This window comes from Chlorocebus sabaeus, chromosome 15, assembly GCF_047675955.1.
Source record: "Chlorocebus sabaeus isolate Y175 chromosome 15, mChlSab1.0.hap1, whole genome shotgun sequence".
In the NCBI taxonomy this organism is placed as follows: domain Eukaryota; kingdom Metazoa; phylum Chordata; class Mammalia; order Primates; family Cercopithecidae; genus Chlorocebus; species Chlorocebus sabaeus.
The window spans coordinates 40,774,184-40,788,792 of record NC_132918.1 but is presented as its reverse complement, the minus strand read 5'-3'; the positions used below and the strand labels follow the sequence as shown (position 1 = coordinate 40,788,792).

Below are 14,609 nucleotides of genomic sequence, written 5' to 3'. Positions count from 1 at the left end.
TTTTACCATGATATTTTGATTCTCCCTGAAGATTTAACTTTACTGCCATTTTAATCTTTTTCCTATTCCCTTTCGCATCTGTGAATACAGACCCAATAATTTACTTGTACCAATTTTCTAGTTATGCAAGTTCTGTGGAAATTTCCACCCAGTTGATATATGTGAAGTGATCAATTCATCACATTTCATAGTTCAACTTTCTCTCCCTGGTTAAAATTAAAAGTGGGTTTAAGTAATCCAGAGATTTTTGAAGATTTCTGTCGTGAGAGGGATGACTCTATGGGGGGAAAATCTTGGTGAAAATTTCATGTGTCTGTTGAGAGTTTAGGTTTTTTTTGTTTTTTTGTTTTTTTAAATAGCAGCTAAGTTACGATTTTAACCAACATTTTATTACATGCAGAGAGTAAACATCTGGAAATCATCCTGGGTAATCAGTGTGAATTTTTGTGGTGAAATAGAGGCTTATATTATATGCTAGAGCTTAGCGATTACAGTCTTAATGATTATTCACAAAATGCTTTGTTTTAAATCTGTCTTTAAAAAATAATTAGAATTCAAGTTATTTGTGAAACAGGAATCCTGCCACTTTTTTTTTTTTTTACTTTGCATACAACTCCCTAGGACAGTCTGGTTGCTAGAGAAGGGAGTTTAGTATTGGTTTGTTTTTGGTGTGTTTGCTTTTTTTCTTTAACTCACTATTTGTGAAATTTAAGAAGCAGCAAGGATCCTAAGTCAGGCAAGTAAGCTAGAAAACAATCAAACTCGAAAATCACCCAGGCATGAAATCACCTTGAACTAAGGAATGCTTCCAACATTAAGTTCTCCATAAGCTTGAACTATAAACGATAACATTTCAAAAATACTTTCTAAAGGAAGATTCATATTAGGAAACTTGATCATCTAAAATTAGACAAACTTATCTTCTCTTACTATCCTAAAATAATAGCCTACACCCTTACCCAATATGATCTAAAAATAACAGATTGTATATCACCCCTAAAGTAACTTGGCTTGGGCCCAAGAACTAATACATACATGACACTCAGAATTGCATCCAAAAAAAAGAAATGGCATTTTCTTTCTTGTGAGTTCTCACAGCACAGTAAGCCTTCATGGCATTATAATCCTAATTAATGTTCATCTTCTTCACTGTGTTCAAGTGTGAAAAATGCAAAGCAGCAACACTCTTCACTGGTAATCAGGCTCCCAAGAGGCTGCAGTTTCAGAAGGTGTGTCTCAAACTCGATTTTAAGTCTTCCACTCTAACAGGGATTATGTGTCTTCACTCTGAAAGCTGATAACCTGAGGAATTAAAGACACAGGAAAGGAAAACCAATGCAAGGAAAATGCTAGTTTTTGTTTTTTTATTTTTTCACTTAATATGAAGGAGTCATATGGATATAGGCCAAATAATGCTAGAAGTAGAAGAATGCTAGGAATTACAACAGTAAAGAGTGGGTTGAAGGCAAGGAGGAGATGAAGATGGAGAGAGTAACAAAGAGAAAAAAACAGCAACTCAAAGGGGAAAGGCAACAGGGCTGCATCCTGACTTTTGTGGGCTTCTTTCTCCATGAAAAAAAAAATTGAAATTTCTATTTTACTACTGCATTGGAATGAAGATGAATACACTTACATTATGTATAAAAATATTTTCTTCAACCTGAAAGTTCATCTTTTTCTTCTGATTTTGAAAGAAATAAAAACATTTTTGTGTGCTCCTAAAAGTGCTGTGAGCCTAAGCACCAGGTCCACTGTGTCTAATGGTTAAGTTGTCCCTGGCAGATAGAAAGAGAGGGAGGGAGGGGGAACGTTCTGCTTGGAAGTGAGGGGCAAATTAAAGCAAGCAGAAGAAAAATTAAATAAGCACATATGTTGGTGTATTTCCATCATTAGCTATAAATTATATATTAAATTATTCATAATCATGCCAGGTAACCTTTATTGAATACTATGTGCTAAGCACATTACATTATCTCACTCATTCCACACAATAACCTTCAAACTAAGTGGAAGAAGATGTGCCTTGATGCTTTAGGGCCTCTTGGGTCATAGGCTAGAATTCAGAATTGAATGCAATCACAAACATAAAGTGCACAGAACTCCATTCTCAACCTACCTTTCTCAGGCAGTCTCTGTAACATCCCTGGCTTTAGCAGTCACCCATTGGCTGGTGACTACCAAATGTATAGCTCCAGCTGTTTTCGTTAGGATATTTTCAATTGTCAATAACAAGATGCTTATCCAAATGATACAGATGGCCAGTAAGCCATCCCCAGTATCCTTGGAATCACCCTATTTCACCTGCTTATCACTCCTTACTTGAATTATTGCAATACCATCCTACAAGGCCTCCTTACCTCAAGTACCCTTTGACCCACGTCCCCATTGCTACCAGAATTATGCTTCCAGGTGGCCTAATGAGGGAAGAGAAAAAGCATGTCACTATTTTGTGTAACTTCCTGTAGTAGCTCCCCTTCACCTTCTGGATATGGTCCATGTATTTTTTTATTCGGCAAATACTTATTGGGATCTCCATGTCAGGTTTTGGTTTGGTGATATGAATGACAGATGAACTAAATAGATGGGGTCCTTGCTTTCATGGGCATGTACAGTCTAGCGGACTCTGGAGGGAGTGGATGGGAGTACCTAGGGTGAAATCCTGATCCAGAGAACAGAACCACTAACCTGTTTTTAAGGAAAATCAGCTTCATGAGCTTGGAGGGGAAGGAGCTACTAAAGAATCAAATAGTGATGTTCCCAGTGCTCTTCAGTGTCCTCAGAATTCCTTGACCCTTATTAAATGGCTCACCATAGTGTCTTCATAACTGTTAATGTTCCAGCCTTTCCCCTGGGAAAGCTAACTTTTTTTCCTAATGCCTAAAACTTCTGTGCACATTATTTCATTTCATTTTTTTGCTTATGTATACCCTGCCTTTGTCCTCCTCCAGCCCCCACAAGCAAATATCTGGGATTTGGGATTGCTTGACCCATAGTAGAAATTCAAAAATGAACACTTTGACAAGTGAAAAAACTGAGACCCAGAAAAGTTAAACCTGTAACCCAAGGCCAAGCAAATAAATTTCCTCTGAAAGACACATAAAGGTGGAGGGCTTATCATGAAAGGTAAGTTCTGCATCATAGGCAGTGTCTGACAACAGAGTGGATGCTATGGGTCATAGATCATCCTGAAGTCCTCGTGGCCCTGTTCAAGCTGTGATTCTGCAAAGCACAGAGCAGGCTGGCAATTTACAACCCCTTACAGAACTTCCTAACTTTAAACAAATATTACAACAATTTTATCTAAGTTCAAGATTTTAAATATTTTAGAGAATTTTTGGATAGTGCCTACAAATCTTTTAAAGAAGTTTAATAGATTCTAGACAAATATACATTCTAACGAGAACCCAAAATTATATCTATCTATATAATATAATTTAGCCTTTTAGAAAATCAGTGTGCTATAATAAAAGCATAACACATTTAATTCTTTTACTTATTCATTTATTTATTTTTCTCTCACCTTAGACCTAGAAACACATTTTGTCCACGAAAGCAGTTTCAAGTGAGTGAGTTACACTGAATGCCCAGAAAGAACAATGCAACTTCTGGAAATCCCGTGGTAGCAGCCAAAGTTGTCAATGAATCAAGAATCAACTTCGAGGAATGTTTTGGTATGTAGATGCTTCTAATGAATATGCTGAAATCATGTGAAATAGCCCTCATCAGCATCAACAAATATTTGTTAGGCTTATCGTGTAGATGGATTAATGAGGATATGAAAGCCTTAAATGTCCAAAACTGACATTGCCTCAGGATGCCCTCTTGGGTTCTTAAGCCTAGTTTTTATTTAACTAGAGCCCTTAGCTTTTTATTGGACATTGTACCTTTGTACCTTCAAATTATAATAAAAGTAATTGTAAAAATATTATTATCCTTATTTTAACTGTGCAACCCAAATTTCTGGAATATACCTGGCATAGAGCAGGATGAAATCATACTTAGAAAAAAACCCCAAAACTATGAAGACATTTTGGTAGGATTCATCCCTCCTGAAAATTTGTTGTTCTATTCCATGACATCTGCTGACCAGTATTGCATATGTTCAATTCTTTTCTCCCAGACACGTTCTGCTTTGTATAAATGAGTTGCAAAGACCTGTCAATTCAACTGTCAATGACAAACAAAGCCTATTTGTCTTAAAATTTTGTCAAGGCAGAATTTTATCTGTAAATTTCATTTCAAATTGTGCCCAGCAGATTGCCCTATGTTTGCAGAAAAAATCAGTTTGTTAACAGTAGGACCCAAATACTAAACTTACAAAGATAGTCCAAGAGGAAGCATCTAAGACAAACAGAAACTTCCAAAAGTTGTAAATCACCAAAGGACACCCAATTGATTTGTGTTTTACCGAGTTGTCACATCATAGGCTCATAGTAAATGAGTACAATATGGCTCGAAATCTATGGGTAGAGTTTCTCCCATTACTTAACGTGTGCACATGCATATCACATTCAGATCTTTGCCTTCACTAAAAAAAGTAAACAGTGTGATGACATCATTCACAGCCAATCAAAGCATAGCCCCATGGCAAAGGAAGTCCTGGAAGATCCTTCTGCAACTGAGCACAAGAGTGAACATGCAATATGTTTGATAAGCTGTCCTAGTACCTGTCCAGGGCTTCTAAGCTCTATTTACAAAATAGCATTTGTTTCTGCTTCAAAAACAGCTGAGGGTGGCCAGTAATATATCACATTTACAAGAGGAGCAATTGCAGTGACAGACACAGGATGACCAGGAACAACCTTTGTTCGTCGTTCCATCACATGGCTCAATAATAAATATTACTCATCCAGTGTACACATAGGATGTGGTGAGGCAAAACCCTCTCCCAGAGGTCAGAGTACACTCCCTTTTCCAGGCAGATCCCTTAATCAAATTTATTGTCTTTACTTTGGGGAACCACAATTTTCCCATCAAGTAGAAGCCAATCTCAGAACAGCAGATTGGGGCCTATTTATTATAGTCACTTTCAAGTTCCCCTTTTTTCCTTCTGAGTCCCAAACAGTTCATGGTCCCTTGGTCTTGACTAAACCAGTCTCATATTTTGAAGTTTTGCTTTCTCTCTTATCTAGCCTTCTGTAAGTTCCAAATGATCTCACTTTGTAGTTTCATTGACTAGAGATACCACAAAAATCAGAAGTCACTGATAATGTACTTGGAGGCACAGGTCCATTGTATGAGATTCTATCATTTTGGTTCTTCATGAGAACACAGTCTTCTTTCAACACAGGGTTGTAGATCCATTACTAGAAGTCAGCAGAGTTATAAAATAGTATTATGCAATATACAATATAATCAATTTAATAGAAAGTATTGTATTATTTTAAAAACACAAATATACTGTGGTTTGACTTTTTTCTATTAAAAAATAGCCTCTTTTTTAGAAATTCAAAGTATATAGAAAACATCACACTCTACACCTTCGTATGCAGAAAAGTCATAAAGAAAGAAAACTGGCTGGGCATGCTGGCTCACGCCTATAATCCCTACAGTTTGGGAGGCCAAGGCGGGCAGATCACCTGAGGTCAGGAGTTTGAGATCAGCCTGACCAACATGGAGAAACCCCATCTCTACTAAAAACACAAAATTAGCCAGGTATGGTGGCTCATGCCTATAATCCCAGCTACTTGGGAGGCTGAGGCAGGAGAATCACTTGAACAGAGGTTGCAGTAAGCCAACATCCTGCCATTGCACTCCAGCCTAGGCAACAAGAGCGAAACTCCACCAAAAAAAAAAAAAAAAAAAAAAAAGAAATGAAGAAAGAAAGAAAGAGAGTGAACTGATAGAAAGAAGTGACACTCAAATGCCTACCTCGGACTTACCAAAAAAACCCCAAACAAACAACATTTGGCACAGAGTACATCCTCTGAACATCTTTACCAACTAGCAATAAACTCATTTTATAAATACTGCCTCACTGAGGACTAAGTCTGAGCCAAGTTAGATACTGTCACTATGAATGATACCTTTCCAAGAAGGACTACAAAGATCAGAGAAAGACCAGTCCTCATCTGCATGGTCTGGTGTGTGAAGCAAGATTTTTTCTTAGTGCCCAACCCATGGCTCTAGTCAAGTACCTCACATTTGTTCTGATCCTCCTAGCTGGAGGAAAATATTTATTATTAGAACTCACTGGGCAACTGTATTATTCTGATGATATGGTTTGGCTGTGTCCCCACCCAAATCTCATGTTGAATTCCCACGTGTTGTAGGAGGGACCTGGTGAGAAGTAATTGAATCATGGGGGCAGGTCTTTCCCGTGGTGTTCTCGTGATAGTGAGTAAGTCTCATGAGACCCGATGGTTTTAAAAAGAGGAGTTCCCTGCACAAGCTCTCTCTTTTCTGCTGCCTCCCATGTAAGATGTGACTTGCTTCTCCTTGCCTTCTGCCATGATTATGAGGCCTCCCCAACCATGTGGAACTGTAAGTTCATTAATCCCTTTTTCCTATATTAATTACCCAGTTTTAGGTATACCTTTATCATCAGTGTGAAAATGGACTAATACGCTTGATATATTTTAAAATTCCTCCTCTTTCAATAAAAAGCTGTCTCAGGGACAATGGCACGTAATAAAGTCTACACCTGCCACACTACGAAAATACAGGCTGCTTCTTGACCAGAAGTCACTTAAAAGGCTGAGCGGTTTCAAAGATCGTTGAGGGTTGGGCATGGACAATTCCAGTTTACCTCCACCTTAGTCCTCAAGCTAACTATCACTGTTTACTTACCTTTACTTGCCTACATCTCTCCAGTCTCTGGGACATCTTCCTACTTTACTGATATTCCTCTTTTCTCTGGAATGTAGAGACTGCATCTCAGATCCCCAACCATACATGCTGTTGCAGTCAGGACCAACATGAAGATGCTAAGATTCCCAGGTTCAACTCCCTCCCCTTGTGTTTTCCCCCACTAGGATAGCCATTCTGAGACCCTTGTAAATTTGCTCCTTGGATTTTATTTTGGTCCTAAAGTTCAGAGTTTAATGGTGGGAAGTTAAGGAAGTGTGGGGCTTTTCTCAAGCCTCAAACCCTATGACCCCCAATAAAAAGATTCCAGATAGCTTTCAATCTTTTCCATTTATACTGTCAATCCAAGAAGAGATTTTATCTGAGCATCATAAAAATAATGCCAAACAACAAGCCCTTCTCTGTTTTGGTCAGTTCAAATCAGTTAGTGATTTCTGCACTTCCTAATATTTTAAAGGACTGTTGAAAGAGTGTCCTAACATTTCTTTTGACATTGTTAAGAGAGTTTTTTTGGAACAATTTCAGAAAATATTCCAAGTTGAGGCTGGAGGAAAAGAGCCAAGGCATAATATGGTTTGTGTTTAAAGTTTCTCCATATCAGATGAGATTATTGTGTTGAAAGTTCCTTTTTCCTATGTATATTTTTAAGCTACATTTTGCTGAAATGTAGCCAGTGGAATTATTGAAGCCCCAAACTTCTTTCTGAAAAGTAGCAGGAAATGCACTTCTTAGAGAGAAATGACATTTCTGAAGTGGAAGAATTGGTGGAAATTAAGTTCCTCAGAGGGAAATTTTTTTCTCACAAAGTTGGCGGCCCAGGCTCTGGTGAGCCCCAGGCCTAACCTTTGGCAAATTTGATAAATTGCCAAGCTGAGCTTGGGTGCAACCTCCTGCACATCCACACTGGCACACACAGCACTAAACACTTTAGGTCTTTGTCTGACCAATGTCAAGAAACCCCCAGAGAGTGCCCTACTGGACTTCTCTCTTCTCAGTGAAAATGTCCTCTTGGGAGGTTATCATATTGTGAATAGAGAAAATAGGGTCAAATTACAGAATGTTGAATGCCACTGGAGGCAACAATTTTTTTAAAAATCTTGAAAATCATCCAGTAGGGTTATTTCCAGAACTGTTAATTTTTAATATTTTAGCTGAAAATCTCTTTCTCAAAAAAAAAAAAAAAAAGTTTCAAAAAGGCCTAAGGTATAAAGAAGTGAACCAAGAGCTATACTGGTTTCAACCCCTTTTCTTTCCAGAGGGAGAGCCTGGAAATCCCCAGATATTTAAAAAGCCATTACTCTAATCCAGTCCCTTCAATTCACAGATGACAAACTTCAGCCCAAAAGTGAATCAACTTGTCCAACATTACCAAATGAAATAATGACAAAAGTCAAAAGCTCCTCAAGGGCATGTATTTACTGCCACTGGACCTGACACAGGCCCTCAAAAGCCCTGTAATAAATGCTAATTACCTGAATTCCACAATTTATGCTATGGTGTTAATGACTGATACAATCTTTAAACATTACCCCTTTGAGGGGTGTTTGCTTTCATTTAAACAGGATTCAGTTCCTTAGATCAAAGAAGGAATATCTAAGAGCAAATATGTAGATGTTGTCAATAGGCTTGTTGGTACACTAGAAAATTGAGGGTAGTGTAACCAAACCTCCAGAAATAGACTATCTATCATTTGACAATAATACACAATTATATAATTTAATTGTGTGCATGTTGGGTGAGGGGCAGGAGAGGAAGGGGATAAAAGCAGTATCTGTCATTATCATAAACGTACCTAAAATAAGAAAACCTAAACCAAATCACATAGACTGGTGCAGTATACTGAAGTTAGAATGAGAACACATTGAGAGTTGGTCCTACATTAATTCAAGTCGGAGCATGTTTGTTGGCTACTTCTGATGTCATCATGCGTGTGTGTAATTCACACTGCTCTGTGTCTTACTATGAGCAGAATGTTTTCTGTTTTAAGATGACTATAAGTTTTATTTTCATTTAAAGTTTGCCTTGATAAAGCAAAAATAGGGCTTTTAGGCCCTATCAAGTTATGCCTTGATAACATGATAATAGGAGCTTTTAGACTTTCAAAATGTATTTGTTTCTTCTTCTATTTCTTCTAGCCCATAAGTTGAATACATCATGATTACAGAAATAAGTGGATTATTAAAGTAAATTTGTTTAGATTGGGTAATAGTGGCACCAGGTATTATGCTGTGAGCCAATGTGTAAATGAAAAAAAAGGGTAATTCCATTTGTCAGAGATCTAAAAAGCTTGACTCCCTGGAATAAACAACCACACCACCCATCACCACTATCACCTTCATTCATTGCTCAACCAGCCTGACCAGACACTTTCCCACAGTACTCCTCATGATTACATTATTATTATTTTGGGAGTTAGTTGATGATGACAGGGAAAAAAAAAAAGAACTCACATCAATTATGGTTTCACATTTACTGCAAAGGAAGAAGTTCAATTTTCCAACATGCTGTAAATCTCAATAGTCCAAAGTGGCACTGTAACTGTCATTTTGACAGACACATGAGTCAAAATCACAAATATCTAATTTAAAATGCTATGGAGTTGCTTATTTTTCAGAAAGGCATAAATTTTGGCAACACATGAAACTTAGTAATACCGAATTCATTAGGAATTCACAAGGGTGGTGAAAGTTTTCTATCTTGAAGTTAGGAGTTAAAAAAAAACCACTTTACATTCTGCATTCTGTCAAAACTATACTTGATGAGAAAATTGAGAGGAGATTCCAAAATATTTCCTTATCCAATTCTACCATCAAATGGCAAATATCTGATTTTGCCATCAATCAAATCATTGCCCTTTTCAGCCATTTTGGTGACTTCATCAAAGGATATTCTGCTCAACTGTTTGCGCATGTGCAATTGTGACTCAGGATGGTACGGAGGAAGAAATCCTGCTTTCTTACCTCTCAGAGACTATCATTAAAGATTACAATGTCTTTAAATTTGCCCACAAGAGCAGAAATGATTAGAATACCCATGGAAGGTTCTCTAACAGTCAGAATTCTTGTGGAAAATAAAACAACAAAAGTTACCTGTTGTTGCCAAGTGTCAACTTCCACATATGGCCTAGGCATCTACAGAAAGACCTCAGTCTTGTTCTCAGAACACCAGATTGTCTGCCTTGCATTGTGAAGATCTGCATGCTTGTCACATAGTTCTAGCCTTTGTTGAGCTTTAGGTTTGTTGAGAAATATGGTGGGTTACATTCAAGACTTGAGAGATACAGCTGCTCTGTTTTGGAATACAGAGAAAGGACTAGGAATCATTCTTCAAAATATTTAATAACTAATATGGCACAGGCACAGACAAGTCAAGACTGACACTGGCACAAATAATAGGTATCACTGAGTTGGAGCATACTTACTGAGTACCAATTAATTCACCCTTCAAAAATAACAATGAGATCGCAACATAGGTATCAACACAGAAAGATGTCCAAGTTATAGCCAAGTGAGGAAACAAATTTGCGTAACACGAGGTACAACATGGTCCAATTTATAAATGTTTAGAGGAATCTGATGAGATTTACAGATTACTCCCACAGGATTCTGGCAAATATGTGCAGAATATCGAGCAAAGAGGTCTCCTGAGAGTCTTATTCCTGAGTTCTAGTCTTAAGTCTACCACATTGCTTAACCCTTACATGCCTCGGGTTCTACGAAATCAAGGGGTTAAACTAGAAAATACTTATACTATTCCAGTTCTCATTTGCTATGAGTGTAAGAGGAATTCTTTCTTAGTTTCCTTTAGTGAAAGAAAGGTTTAGAAAACCTACTTCAAAGATTATTGTAAGGCTTAAAAAGAGCAGGTTTGTGAACATGCCTTGTAAACTGTGACTATAGTATAATAACAATAATAATCCATAGCTTGAAAAAGCTATGTACTACTTAAATTGTAGCCTGTACTACAATTTATTAGTTGTTCATACTAGTTCTTCTTAACTTCAGCTCACTTGGGGATATTACATACACAAATTCTTCATCAAAAAGCCCAGAGCCTTATGTTTAAGGTTACTTTAGAGGCTAAACCATATGAAATATCCACCTCAAGGGTAAAAAAAAATCTGTTGCAGCAAAGTTGACTTAATTAAACTTCTGAAAAGTGAATCCTATTTTCCCACTGATGTCCTTGATGAAATCAGAATCACGTCTCCTAGAAAATATTTCAGTGGATTAGGTTGCAAACTCATTTTCCTATTTAAAGAATTATAGAAGTTAGATAAATATCTTTGAAAGGTCTCTGTCAACTAAAATAGTCTATGATTCTGATTCTGCTTTAGGATTCAGTCCAGGAGTTGCCCTTTCTCAAACTGGGATGCCAGTGGGTGTGTCCCGCTCAGATTTTCACGGGGTCTTAGGAATGTGTCTCTCCCCTCTTGATGTCAATCTGGTAAAGCAGAGTTTACTCTAAATTTGTTTCTTTTTTAACTGTATGGCCACCAAGGACAGAAATAGAATTTGGACTGATGTCACTGAAGGAACCATTCAATGTAAAAACAACCAGAGCTGTCTAATAAAGAAGTAGCCAGTAATCAAAGGAACTGAGTTACTGTGGCAAGAGAAAAGAAATAGGGGGAGCTCCCCGCTTACTGGGGATGAGCATCCATTTTAGGATTTTTTGCTCATCTTTTATCCCTTCTAACTAATTGTAGGAGCCCTGAGGACAGCTTTTAAAATTTTATTGCTTTCTGCATCCCTGGACATACTGTGCATGTTTAACAAATATATTTTTAATGATTGAAGGAATAACATAGAGGGAAATCCTGCATTTATTGAGCAGGGCATTGGAACACAAAACTTTAAGATACTTTGTGAAATTCTTGGAAGCATTCATTATCCTGTGGAAAGCTAAATTCAATGGTAAGTGTGCAATGTGTTAGTTAGTATTTTGCAATTTTTAAGAACCCTTTTCTATCTCCAGATTGTTTTCAGTTCCTTCTTGCAATTCTCTATTTAGAAGATTTTCTGTCTTATCTAAGGCCCCAACTTTATACTAAGAGCCCCCAGAACTGAGAAGTCACTATTCTTCTCATTGCAAAATGTCTAATATTTAAAAGAGTTTTGCTGCCAAATCGTCTTTTACCAGCATAAGCCACATACTAATTGGAAGAATACCTGATTCTGAAAAATTTGAAGTTTTACATTATGACAAACAAAACACAAATTTGGTAACTTCTGGATTCTACCAGACTTGTTTGTTTCAAATAAAATATACTTGAATTTCATATTATTCTCGAGTACAACCAGCACCCTGATTTGTTTATGTTTGTGATTCTGACTCATACTCTGAGTCTCAATTCTTTCGTAGGTGGTAAAATCAATTTAATGGATTAGAACCCAGAATTAAAAAAAAAAAAAAATACAGTGAAATGGAAAAATATAAGAATGCATCATGCCTAGTAAGGAAAAGTATTTTTTTGTTGGATTTTTTTGTTTGTTTATGTTTTTGTTTTTTTGAGATGGAATTCCATTCTTGTTGCCCAGGCTGGAGTGCAATGGCATGATCTCAGCTCACTGCAACCTCCGCCTCCCGGGTTCAAGGGATTCTTCTGCCTCAGCCTCCCAAGTAGCTGGGATTACAGGCATATGCCACCTCGCCCGGCTGATTTTTGTACTTTTAGTAGAGATGGGGCTTCTCCATGTTGGTCAGGCTGGTTTTGAACTCCCGACAGGTGATCCGCCCGCCTCGGCCTCCCAAAGTGCTGGGATTACAGGTATCAGCCACCGCGCCCAGCCGGGAAAGTATTTTTTAAATGAAACTTCCATTTCAGTAATTTAGATTTACATGTATGCATATGTGTGTTGTGATATAAAATGTATTTCTTACAGTGGATCGTGTGCAAAGAAAAGTTCTGAGGCCCTTTAAAATAATATCTACAGTATGTCAATAGTATTATGTATAAATAATATCCACAGTATATCACTATCCAATTTTTTCAGGAAATCATTTTGATAGATAATCCAGCTCATACATGTGAAATTACTCAGTTCAAAATTTCTCATTAGCACTAAGGGGAAAGATGACCCAGTTGTCAAGTTTCATGCACTTAGGTTAACTGGAATTAAAATAAAAAGAGGGGGATGCTATTTATTTCACATCGTCCACAGAGAAACTGAAGGTCAAGTGCTTCGCAACTCAAGGGTCCAGACGATATGCCCTGCTTCCTTCCCCAAGGTCAGTGCACAGGCATTGTTCCTTTCCTGGAGTTATCTTTGTTGTCTTCCTTCCACCTTTATAGCCCACTATTATTACTGTCTCCTTTACTCTTTTTTTTTTTTTTTTTTTTTTTTTTTTAAGCACTTGGCAAATATGTGAGGCAAAGTTTATAGGAGTTAAATATTTCTAAGAATATTGCTCTTAAAAGGTTTGTTAGAAAGGAGTCCTTTCTTCTACCCTCCTTACTTTCCTCCCCTCCCCCCTCTTTTCTCCACTCTCCCAAGACCACAAGATAAGTGTTTAAAGCCACTTTTGTTCTACAAAGTGGTCTCTGTCTCCTTTAGAATGGGAAAGTTTCTATGTATGGTGGCAATGGTTGGAATAAGTCAAAATGAAAAAGGTTAAGAGAAAGTAAACACTTTTAAATTACCTTTTTCAATTTTCTTTTAATAGCTTTAAATAGCTATAAATAATATACACTTCATACACAGAGGAAAGTTAATTCTTTTAAATATTCTTTCAGGAGAAATAAAATGTTAGATGCATTTCACTTGGTAATATATTCTCCATTTACTGATTCTTTTCTAAAAGACTCCCCCTGCCCCCAATTTCTGTCTTATCAGTATAGTGCATAGAGAATATTTGACTTGAAGCTGAATCTATTTTCTCAATTTTTGAGTGACTATTCTCTAAAGAGAGTGTTATTAAAAGCAGACTTCCCCCAAATTGACTTTAACAGCAATTATTTTCTTTGAATATGAGAACGATATTTTGATTTCCCAAATGCACGTTAACTGAATTTTTGAACTGGAACCTTTATGGCTGAGTTTTCTCTATTTTTTTCTGTAATAGAAACATTACATTACATTGTCTCCCTGAGAACCCTAAAGCTGGAGGTTCCATGGTATGTGTCTTGCATAAAACAAAACAGCAGATGACAGCAAATTCATTTTTCTACTCTGCCATAGCTCCTATGGCTCACTAACTTTTGAACTATGGCTGTGCTGAGTGAATTTTTTTGTCAGGCCCTGTAAAACTGCTTTTCAGAGAGAGCAAAAACAAAAACAAAAAAGTTTTCTCAAAGGGACCTGTGATAGTGACAAGCCACATTGCTTTTCTGGGCATCAGTAACTTCTATTGCATAAATAAGAACTTTCAGATAGAATAATCTCCAGGGTTTGTTTTTTTTTAAGTCTTTCTAGCAATAAAAAAGTATTGACTCTTTTAACCAATATTTAATCATTTTAAGTCAAACAAAACAAATTTTTACATCATTGTAGTGTTACAAATGTATTTGGTTTCTTTTATACTGCCTAGAGATAACTTCTTAAATATATATTGGATTTCAGTGTTCTATATATAAATTTGAGCATTTCTTAATGAGGAAAAACGATTAAAACTCATATTGGCTCAATTATACTGGAGCAGGGTGAGAACATCTCACAAGGCAAGAGCAAAGACAGCCCCGAATATCTCCTCTCCTTTGTTGAAATATTACCAGCAAAACCCGAGTGATCAAAAAAGACTCACAAATTATATGGCAGTCCATGCCCACAAAACATAATACAATTCCGTCAAGGTACACTAGG

At 37.0% G+C, this 14,609-nt stretch overlaps 1 long non-coding RNA gene across 1 annotated transcript in view; it reads right to left on the bottom strand.

The window, feature by feature from the left end:
* Positions 1-1,048: 1,048 nt before the first annotated feature.
* Positions 1,049-14,609, bottom strand: part of LOC140713540 (uncharacterized) — a 32,516-nt gene continuing 18,955 nt past the window's right edge. Inside the window, exons 2-3 of the long non-coding RNA XR_012095653.1 lie at positions 2,358-2,414; positions 1,049-1,302 (exon numbers count right to left, since the gene is read on the bottom strand). This is a non-coding gene — a long non-coding RNA (uncharacterized lncRNA). The remainder of the gene's footprint in view (positions 1,303-2,357; positions 2,415-14,609) is intronic.